At 42.5% G+C, this 11,236-nt stretch overlaps 1 non-coding gene across 1 annotated transcript; it reads left to right on the top strand.

Moving 5' to 3' along the window:
* The first annotated feature begins 4,454 nt into the window (after positions 1-4,454).
* Positions 4,455-4,561, top strand: LOC145141577 (small nucleolar RNA R71). The gene has a single exon (XR_013722771.1). It is a non-coding gene; the product is annotated as a small nucleolar RNA R71 (small nucleolar RNA).
* The last annotated feature ends 6,675 nt before the right edge of the window (positions 4,562-11,236 follow it).

Below are 11,236 nucleotides of genomic sequence, written 5' to 3'. Positions count from 1 at the left end.
TTTTTAACTAGATTCAATTTTTAGATTATTTTTTCAAATATTTCTAATAACTTTTTAAATTCTAGTCATTTTTGAATTTTTTTTTCTCAGTATGCTTGCATTCCTATATTCGACCCCTACCCCACACTTAGTTGATGCAATTTCCCCATTGCATGCTTAAACAGTTAAAGAACATAAAATTAAAGAGGAGAAATTGAATTAAACACCCCTGATATAGTATTGGCAAGATCGAATTCTGAAACTTGTGTGGTAAAGCTTGGGCTTCTCGTATAATGGCTAAAAACAATGCTTATGAGCCTTCTTCTTGTGAATGTAAATGAGCAGGATCAGAATAAACGAAAGAACCATTCTTCAACAAGTGTGTTGAACCTCAGCCACGACATGGGAAAATGGTGCCACGTCGTGGTGTCATGTTTAAAGTCGTCATGATCGCGAAATATAAGATTTCCACGACGTGGTCTAATGATGCCACATCGTGGTAACAGGTCTGATGCAGTCGTGATAATATCAAATGCCACGATGTGGAAATAATGGCCACGTCGTGGTGTCTTCTCAGAATGCCTTAAAATAGTGCATTGTTCTTTCTTAATGACATTAGATCATTCCCCACCTTTTTTCTGTAAAATTTCATCAAAACTCTTCATCAATTGGGAACCCCACACTTATTCAAAACTCTAGTCTTCAGTTACAATCTTATAAAAGCTCACGACTTCTTCGTCAATTATGCTCCTTCACTGCTTCACTTTCGTTCACTACTACAAAATAAGATCAAATACTAGAGAAACACATGATCATTCGGTTAAACTAAAAACAAAAACTAAAAAGAAAATCAAAAGGAAAATAAAATGAAAACTCTTAAAAATCGGGTTGCCTCCCGAGAAGCGCTTCTTTTTTAGGAGTCGTGAGTCAGACTCCTTCCCCCTCTACATTGTTGTTGTTGGGAGTGGGATCTCCTTTTTCTCTCTCCACTTGCGCTTATATGCTTGAACTCGTCGAATGTACGCCTTCTATGAGTTTTATTTCTTCTTTTGATCGGCTCTTTTTTCATGCTTGCATTTCAATCTGTAACGCCCCGATTCTCAGGTATTGATTTTGTTATAAGATCTCTTTAAATTCAAGGTCTACTCTATGAGTCGGTTGCCTTGACTCGTCGAGTAGCAGCGGGTTGGTCCATGTGTTTAAGTGACCTACTCGTTGAGTCCGAGGAGGGACTCGACGAGTAGGAGCTGTAGGATGAAACCCTAATTTCCAAGGTTTTTCACCCTATTTAAGGAATCATTTGGCCTCCTCAGCCTCCCCTCTACATTCCCTTGTCATCTCAAACCCTAACTTTGTGTGTGTGTGTGCTTTCTTGGTGTGATAAACTTAAAGAAGGATTTTGGTGGGAAAACACTTGAGGAAAACAAGTAAGCTGAAGCAAGGAATTCATGGGGAATCAGAGAACTACTTCTGTGAGTACTCTTTTGAATGTATCCAGCTGTTCTATGGCTGATTTCTTCTTAGATCCCTTTTGGATGTTTTATTAGGAAGCTATTCGGGTGTTGGAGCTAAGATCTGAAGTTGAAAACTTCAGATCTGAACTTTCTTTGGTCTCTAAGGCCATAAAGTTGCCAGCTTTGACAAGTATGGATCTCCCCTCAAGTATTAGACCTCATTGCAAACTTGGTTTTTTCATTTTAGAGCTTTAAAGCTTTGCATGCACGTAAAGTTTGCAACTTTACGTGATAAACATGCCCTAGGAGCTTAGATCTGCAATATAAAACCTTTGCATGGCTTAGAAAGCACCTGTGTGGGTGAAGGACTGAAGGGACTCAGCGAGTTGCATGGTCGACTCGGCGAGTCACATGAAGATGGTCCTGCACTCAACGAGTTGGATGAACAACTCGGCGAGTCCGATGAAGATTGTCGTAAACTCGGCGAGTTAGTAGAGTGACTCGGCGAGTCTGTTAGGGTTTTCCCAACCTTCGGACACGTGTAAACATGGTGAGTTGTAAAGGGAAAACTCTGCGAGTTGGCCAAGGAATTATGGCCACTGACACTAGGAACTCGACGAGTTGAGGTCAACATGGACTGTTGACCTTTATAGTTGACTATGACTTTGACCAAGGGTTGACTAGTTGACTTCTGAAGGGGGTATCTTGGGAATTTATGAACCTTGTGATGTGTCGGATATAGGTGGTGGAGTTTGTGGTGGTGATCCGGGAGTTGAGCTTTCAAGTTTCAGACGACAATTGTGAGGTGAGTTATCCTCACTATATCAACAAGGTCTAAGGCACCAAGGTCGGCCCTTTATGGAATCGTATCCGGATTATTGCATGATATGTTTATTGATTTACATCATGGTAGTTAGGATGGTGATATGCTTATGCTTAGTGACCTGGTTAGGTCGTTATCCTGGTCTGTAGGATAATGCTATGTTAGTGACTTGTTAGGTCAGTATCCTGGTTATAGGATTTTTGCTATGTTTTGTGATCTGTTGATCGGTTTGACTGCTATGTATGCTAGCGCATCATTATTTGTTTGGGGGTTGGGTTGAGGCGGTCCTGCTTTGTGCTGAAGGCCAACATACCCAGGGTGGTCTGGACAGACTACAGGCCCAGGAGGGATGTTAGTCAGACCGAAGGCCCGACGAGCGATCCGGATAAGCTGAAGGCCCTGCGAGGCGGTCCAGACGTGCCGAAGGCTCGGAGAGCAGTCCAGATAGACTGAAGGCCTGCAAGGCGGTCCAGTCAGGCTGAAGGCCCATTATGCATGTTGTTCTATGTTTGTTTATATGATATGATTATGGTTATGAGGTTGGTATTTTTGGGGTAACTCACTAAGCGTTCGAGCTTACATCTACCGATTATTGTTTCAGGTACTTCTGGTGACCGCGGGAAGGCGAAGGCATGATCGTACCGCTCCTCCTGTCATTATGATTTCATGATTTGATACGGGGATACTCTGATAGTTATTATTTTGAAAACAGATTTTGTAAACATTTAACTGTTTAAATGTTTTGAAAAAGTTTAAATTGGGCATGATTTTTATGGATGTTACACAATCCCTTGTTTTCCCCTTTCATCTTCTTAATATTCTTCTCATCTTCGTTATGACCTTCTTTGTATAACTCCATTTTGACAGTTATTAGCTCCTGTAATTCCTCACCCATTTCTTCATCATTTATCTCAACTTCTTCACTCGAATCATCTTCTTCGTTTTTCACTTGCTTCTTCCACTTGAGCCTTTGGTGTAGTGAACGTGAACACCTCCAAAGTCATAGGAATTAAAGCTCTTGGTTTAGAACATTTGATATTTGCAACATGAGGTTTCTCCCAAACCTTCAACTCTTCTTCCATCAATTTCTTCATCTCTTCTAGCTCACTAAGGTTTTCTTTTTCCAATTAGTCATCCTAAGCACTTCATCACTTGGCATGTTAGAACTCACTTTTAGATTCATCTTAAAAGGAATTTCTTCATCTTATACACAAAGTGTGAGCTTTGAGTCAAGAATATCAACAAGGAATCTTGAGGTACTCAAGAATGGTCTTCCCAAAATTATGGGAAGTTCTTCATCTTCTTTCAGGCCGAGAACCACAAAGTCAACCGGAAAATCAAATTTCCCCACTTTTACCAACAATTTGCCAATCATTCCACGTGGGTTAGTGATTGAATGATCAGTCATTTGAAGTGTCATTTGTGTATTTTGGAGCTTTGGTTGACCAAGCTTCTTGTAGAAAGAATATGGCATAAGATTAATGTTTGCCCCTGAATCGGCTATAACATTATTGAAGTCGAATTGCCAAATTCGCAAGGCAGAGTTAGTTGGCCTGGATCTCCCATTTTGATTCGCAACCCATTGATGATTGCAGCTGAACGCAACTCATTAAGCATGATAGTAGATGCTTTTTCCAACTCTTTGCGATTAGTTATCATATCCTTATCAAACTTAGGAAGCTTAGCCATAGACTTTAAAAATGGAGCATTTATTAAGAGTGATAGCACTTGTTCCATGCATTTCTTCTATTCCGACTTCAGAGCATGCTTAAGGGCTAGATATGGGAATGGTAACGGATGCTTATATAGATTTAAAAGAGAAGAATTTTGGTTCTCTCGTGACCACGACGTGGCAAGTTCACCACGACTAGATTAAAACCTTTGTTAAATATGGCCCATGGCAATTGTCACATCCAACTCTTATGGCGTGTATAGACTGATCCATATTTGTCGTCCTCCAATCCATATTCTCTATTTTTTCCAAAACCACAACTCTGTTCTCATTCCCTCCACCTCCTTTACCTCTAGTAACATCTTCTCATGCGTTATGATACTAATGTGAGTGCTTTGCGAATTCTTCAATCAACTCCTTAATGGTTGTCAGTTCTTTCTTCGTCATTGGTCCTTGAGAGTCAAGAAGTTTTCTGGTTGTGACATTCACTCCATCATTGAAAATTGACACTTCTTGTTGGACATTTAAATCATGTTGAGGACAACTCCTAAGCAACCCTTTGTATCTCTCCCATGCTTCATATAAGGAATCTCTGACTTATTGTTTAAAATTATCAATCTTTTTATTTAGCTTTGAGATCTTTGAAGGTGGACTAAATTGTTCAATGAAAGGGTCACGAAGATTTTCCCAAGTAGTAATGGATCTGGAAGCGAGTGATTTCAACCAAACTTTAGCTTCAATGAAAATTTCACCGGAAGCATCCTAAGTAATACTGACTCTCGTGGCACGTTTGGAACATTAAAGTAGTTTGCAATATCCTTTACTTCATCAATGTGCTTGAATGTGTCTTCGTATTCTTTCCTGGAAAAAGGTATATCCTTAAGCATCGATAGAATGTGCCCCTTGAGTTCAAAACTTCTTTCAGCTGGAATCTCGGGTGGTACAAGCCTTTTTCCATTATCCTAACATATCCTCTTCTCGTAATCTCACACAGTCATTCTCATGATGTCAGCCATCTCTTCAACCTTGCTGTTTATGTCGCCGTCCATATCCCTTTCTGTTCTTACCTCGTAACCAATTCCCTTCTTATCAGGTGTCCTCTCGAAACTTTCAAAACCCCTGTCCGACTGAATACTGTTAGTTGACTCGTTGAGCTTCTTGTCCTTCTTTTTATGAAAAGATGATTCTGGATCTTGAAGTGGTGGAACTATTGGAGTTTTAGATCCTCGGGTCATAAATTACTGAAATAAAAAAAAACAAAAAAAACGCATAAAACGAATAAAATTTACTAAACTAAAAACTTACTTAGATGTAACCGCAACGTAGCCAGAACGACCACGACGTGGTTGCAACTCAGAGAGAAAAATAAATGCAGAAAAATAACTATTTGCGGATTTTACCCCACAAAAAAGGATCGGATAACTAAAAACAGTTAAACTATAAATCAAATAAGTCCTTCTCGGGCAACGGCGCCAAAAACTTGATGTGCACAAAAGTACCTACTTGTTTTAAATTTATAATCTAACTAACTTAACTAAATTATGCACTTATAGTCAGTGTACCTAGTCGGATTATAGAATAGCTTGGGTAAGTCGGGTGTCGAACATAAGGAACGAAATTTAATTAATTAATCTAACTACTTCTAATTAAACTAAGAGACAAACTTAAAGTGGGGTTTTTTACTGATTTTTCAAGATTAGAAGAACTTAATTCAAACTACTATCAACTAAACAATTAAGCAACAAAGAAAAGACATTCACTTTAAGATTTAAAGACTACTTCTGCTTAGATCCGATTTTACCTTCTCCTGTGGTTGATTTCTAGTGGATACAATATATTGATTACCAATTCGTTAATTAGCTATTATGATCAAATATCTAGAATTATCAATTTATGAATTACCATGCAATGTTCAAGCACAAGTTAAACACCAAATCGATAATGATCATATATTGGATTATGAATGACAGTAGTTACATTACTACGATACAGTTAAGCAACCAATGACAAATTAAGATTAATTATGCTCTCTAACACAATTAAAGTTACTAGCTTTAATTACTCTATCAAATATGTGATTAATCCTAGCTCTAATTAATTAATGATCATAAATAATTATGTGACAAATTCATGCAATTAGAATGATCAACTATCGCACAAAATTTGATCTATAAGCAATATAAACTAGAACAAGTGTAACACCCCGTTCTGAAAATGTTTGTTTATGCATTTCAGAGGCCAAGGCTAGCGTCATTTTGGTCTTTTATGGGTCTAGAGTTTTTATTCGAGAGGTTTTGGGCCAGGGTGTGTCGCTAGAAGCGTAGGGTTTCTCGCCACCTTTTAGTGGATATAAAGTTCGTCGGAAACGGACTTGGAATGAAGAAGTTATGACACTTTGAAGTTGTTGACATTAATGGTCCCTTAATGGAAGAAGTTGGCAAGAAGGACCATGCATGCAAAGTGGAAGGCGCGTGGGTACGCCCAACGTATAAAGGGAAATGGTCGCAGGTGCTTTTGGCGTACGCCCAGCGTACGTCCAGAGTCCAGAAACCCTAAATTTAGGGTGTGCCACTATATAAGGAACATTATACCATCAAGGTTCAGCCTCCATTCCACCCTAAAGAGCTGCTACGAAACCCTAAACCCTCTTGACTGTTCTTGGAGCTTGTAAGGCCATTTTGAAGTGCATTTTAGTGTTCTTTGAGAGGAGTAATCATCTTGGAGTCTCATTGATCAAGGAAGAGCTTTTAGATCCAAGTTATCCAGCTCATTTACAAACCCCAGAAGGTATAAAGCTTCCAACTTTCCTCATAGAAGCTTAGATCTAGGTTTATGGAGCTTTAGACCTTTTAAGGTACAAAGAATGGAACTTTATGGTGCAACTTTGTTTTTGAGCTTGGGGTTGCCACCCTCAGAGCTAAAAGTGTCCCATAAGAAGTAAAGTTTCTATCTTGATGGTCCAAATGAGTTCATGCATGATATCTAGCCCTTGTTATGGAAGTATGTTGTCACCTTTTGAGTTTGGGCTTATTTGGTGGGTTGCAAGTCACCAAGTTAGTGACTTTATGGATTAAGACGTGGAAAAGGACCTGGATCTGAGTTGGTAGCCTCTGGAGTGGAGTATTAAGCACTTAATGGGAAAGTGTCTTAACAGGGGGAGTATGCTCAACATACATTCAGGTTCGCCCAGCGTACACACCATTTGGCTAGTACGCTTAGCGTACATAGGAGTACGCCCCGCGTACTCTGCCAGTTTGGGCTTTGCATTTTGGGCCTCGGTTTGGGCCAGGCTTTGGGTTTTTGGGCCTTAGTGGGACATCAGTAGATAGATAATATGGGCCAAGGAAATTTTTGGGCTTAGGGTAAGGCCCATTAGAGGGATTGGGCCCAGTTTAGCAAATTGGGCCATTAGTGGGCCACTAGTGGGCTTGGGAAGCTCACCTAGTGTTGGGTCCTTTATGCTATGGTTTGGGCCTTTGTTATGGACCGGGTTGGACTAGGGGTAAAATGGTCATTTTACCCTGAAGAGAATTATTGGATTGGACTAAGTGATATTTTGGTATTGATAGCTCGGGAAGCCGAAGGGTCATGAGTTTGGCAATTTGCCAGTCAGCAGCCAGAGGAGTATCAGCAGGGTTCAGTAGTGCGAGGTGAGTCTCCTCACTGTGTGCATGGGTCTACGGCCACAATGTCGGCCTATTATGTTGTGTATAGTAGGAAGACCCGGGGGTTAGCCCTAGGCATTATTATGATATATGTTCCGGATTACGATCCGAAGCTGGGCGAGGCCCGAGGTAGGTTAGTATGCTAGTTATACTTGTTGTCTGTGTGATACTTGTATGTGCCTGGTAGGGAGGTGAGTGTGGGCGAGGTCTCGTATCTCATCACTAGCCGAGTATGGACGGGGTTCCGTATCTCATTAGTAGTAGAGCAAGGGCGAGGCCCAAGTTAGGAGGGAGGTGAGTGTGGGCGGGGGGCCGTATCTCACTATCAGCAGGACTGTGGACGAGGTTCCATGACTCATCTGTAGTAGGATAAGGGCGAGGCCCAAGTTAGGCAAGGACCAAAGACAGGCGGTGTCTAAGAGAAAACGATCTGTATACCGAGTGGGGCTCGATTCTAGGCGGGATTCGATGCCGGGCAAGTCCCGATGCAGCGGGCGGGGGCCCAACATGTGGTATGTGGTAGGTTGGGGAACTCACTATGCTTCATGCTTACGGTTTTCAGTTTTGGTTTCAGGTACTTCCGGTAGCGGATGGAAGAGCTCAGGATGATCGCATACCACACACACCCAGAAGTTTTTAGCATGGGATGTTTACTCTGATAAAATAAATATGTTTGAAATGATACTTGATTTCATATAAGGATTTATATATGACTTGGTTATGGTTGAATAATGATTTCAAAACGAAATTTTTGGTCATGATTTTTGGGATGTAACAAGTTGGTATCAGAGCCTTGCTTTGAGGGATTCGGATACACTCCCGGGGGTGTCTGAACTCAAACTGAGGACTTGGTATGAAAATTTTCAAAGAAAATCGTTTTATAAAAAGGAACTTTGAGAAAAAGATAAGAATTTTGGAAAAAGGATAAGAAAAAGGAACTTTGAGAAAAGATAAGAATTTTGGGGAAAAGAGAAAAGGGTGTGGTGCATGTAATCAGCGGAGCTCAAGTAAGTTCTCCCAAATTACCCATACAAGTTTATGTTATGTTATGTTTATTAGAACTGCATGCTAGATTAAGACTAAGGGTCTAGGAGGATCCCTTATGTGCCTGTTATATTTGTATGAGCTCTATGTGTTGCATGCTAGTACAGATTCCTGAGCAGGGGATAGAGCGGTATGATTGGATTATGTGGTTAGATTTTCCTTTTGTCTGAATGCTACTTGCTTTGTGCTTTATGGGACTCTGAGTGATGGGAGTTAGCCATTTGGTGAATACGTCATGTCACATGTGATCAGGGTTGAATAAACTCAGAGTGCTGGATTAGGCCCTACTGCGCAACTCTCGTCTGAGTCTAACCGTTGTAGGATTATCCGAGCCTCTTCATATGTGATGGTATTCAGGTAGTGGCTAATCGTAATTATGTAGATACCTTTAGTAGCTGAGGACTGAGTGCGGGATGGAGGTTACCCTAGGGCAAACCTAGGATGAGAGTAGTGCTGGGAGCAGTGTTAGTAGCGGTGAAAGGGACTTGGTGTAGTCGAGGAAACTCTTGAGGAAAGTACGGATAGATGTGGAAGGTAGTAGGGGCCCATACTACTGAAAGAAGAGGATCTGTACTCGATTCAAGAAGGGCTGAGATAAAACCAAGGAACTTGTAGTGCGTGTGTGATCCCTCGGTAGTGATGTGTATTCTGATGGTTGTTATGGCACGTTTTCAGCAATGTGACTTTGCGTGAGAGACCAGTGGGCGGATCAGGCGCCGGGGCGGGATCAAGCTCAGGATCAGGAACCGAGCAGCTCGAGGAGCAGATGAGAGAGTTTATTTCAACTGAGGTTTCGCGCAATATTCTAGACCAGACTCCTGTGATCTTTGGTTCGGTCAAGGAGGGTATTTTGGAGCTTCTGAATGAGAAGCTGGAAGCTTTTTGTACTGAGATAATGGCCATGATGGGGGCGCGTTCACTGATTTTCTGAGAGTTTAGAGCTTGTGGAGCTCCGGATTACCATGGGGCCAAGGACCCCATCGCTAGCGGCAGGTGGTTGGCCGATCTTGCCAACGCTTTACGTACGAGCCGATGTCCCGAGGGGGAAAAGGTCTAACTTGCCTCCTGTCTTCTGAAGGACAGAGCACGATATTGGTGGGAGGAGGTTGGTCATTCCATTGGGGATGATGCCGCGTTGGACGTGATGACATGAAGTGATTTATCGACCAGGTTCAGGGCCGAGTTTGCACCAGTGATTGAGGTGCAACAGTTAGCCCGAGAGTTTCAGGATTTGCGGCAGACTACAGAGACAGTGGTGGAAATCACCGCCAAGTTCAGGGAAATGGCTCTTCCTTTTGCTCAGTATGTCGCGGACTAGGAAATGAAGAAGGCCCGATATCACGAGATGTTGAGGAGTGACATCAGGGAGTTTGTGAGCAGGTCCAGTTGCAAGACGCTGGAGGATATGATTGCTCGGGCCAGGGAGAGGGAGATCGATCTGGAGCACCTCAGGAAGAGGAAGTCGGAGGAGGTTCAGGTAGGTGCCGGTTCAGGCAAGAGACCCAAGGGACCAGATGTGAGATTGAGAGATTATCAGGGCCACAGTCGCTATGGAAAATGTGGCAGGACGCACGAGGGTGCATGAATGAGTGGTAGTGGTGGTGATTTTGGCTGCTTCAAGTGCGACCGGACTGGTCATTTCAGCAGGGATTGTACTGCTACCACCACTCAGGGATCAAACCTGATATATTTCCATTGCAGTAAGAGGGGCCACAAGAAGGTTCAGTGTCCGAGTTTGCTTCCAGCAGGACAAGTGATGGCACCTGCCCCTGTGACCATGAGGATCACCGACGGCCGTCAGGGCCGAGCAGAGGCGCCTGCAGTGGGGAGCAGGGCTTTTCAGTTGTCTACAGTGGAGACGCGAGCAGCACCGGACATTGCAGGTATGTATCTTTTGCTTTCCTGTCAATTTTTATTCATGATTATATTGTTATGGTACTGCATCTATGTTAGTGAATGTATGTTGGAATTTTATTTCTGTTCGTGTTCGGATCATATGCCATCTGCATACCATGGATTTTCGGGCGGTAGTTCATAGTAGTACCCCCCTTTTTGAGCCGGTTCTCAAGATGCAGTCACTGTAGCAGGTGTGAGTGGGTCTCGGGAGCTATTCTATCAGTCTTCAAAAGTGGTTCATATTTGGTATTGGTTGGGTGGAGAGCTAGCAGTGGTAAGCATTGGATGTCAGCAAATCAACCGTTTAGATGGAGAGAAGGATTGGGAATCCTTCCCAAGTTGGGCGCTGTAGGGATCTAATCGAATCGAAGTGGGGGAGAACTATCCCAGAGGTCGGGAGCAGGAGTAAGTGCAAATTGGGATGAGTTCAAAACTTTGTTGGAAAGGAAAGCAGCCCCAGTGGCTGTTAAGATAGAGGAGCGCACGACTTGGGAGTTTGGGAAACTTCCCAACATTGGGTTCGTGTATTCGCGGTAGATGGTACCTGGGTGGGAACTAGGTGGGAGATTTTCTAGGCAGGATGCGAGTTTAGTCAGGATCTAAGGCTACAGGGTCGTCGTAGCAATCTCCAACAGCTATATGGGGAAGAAGAGGGTAAGGCTGTGGGATAGCCGTAGCATTTCATTAGCAGCTACTTAGAGGA

Source organism: Lactuca virosa, chromosome 9 (genome assembly GCF_052849685.1).
Source record: "Lactuca virosa cultivar CGN04683 chromosome 9, Lactuca_virosa_CGN04683_v6, whole genome shotgun sequence".
Lineage (NCBI taxonomy): Eukaryota > Viridiplantae > Streptophyta > Magnoliopsida > Asterales > Asteraceae > Lactuca > Lactuca virosa.
The sequence above is the reverse complement of the archived record's forward strand: the minus strand, read 5'-3'. Positions and strand labels throughout refer to the sequence as shown.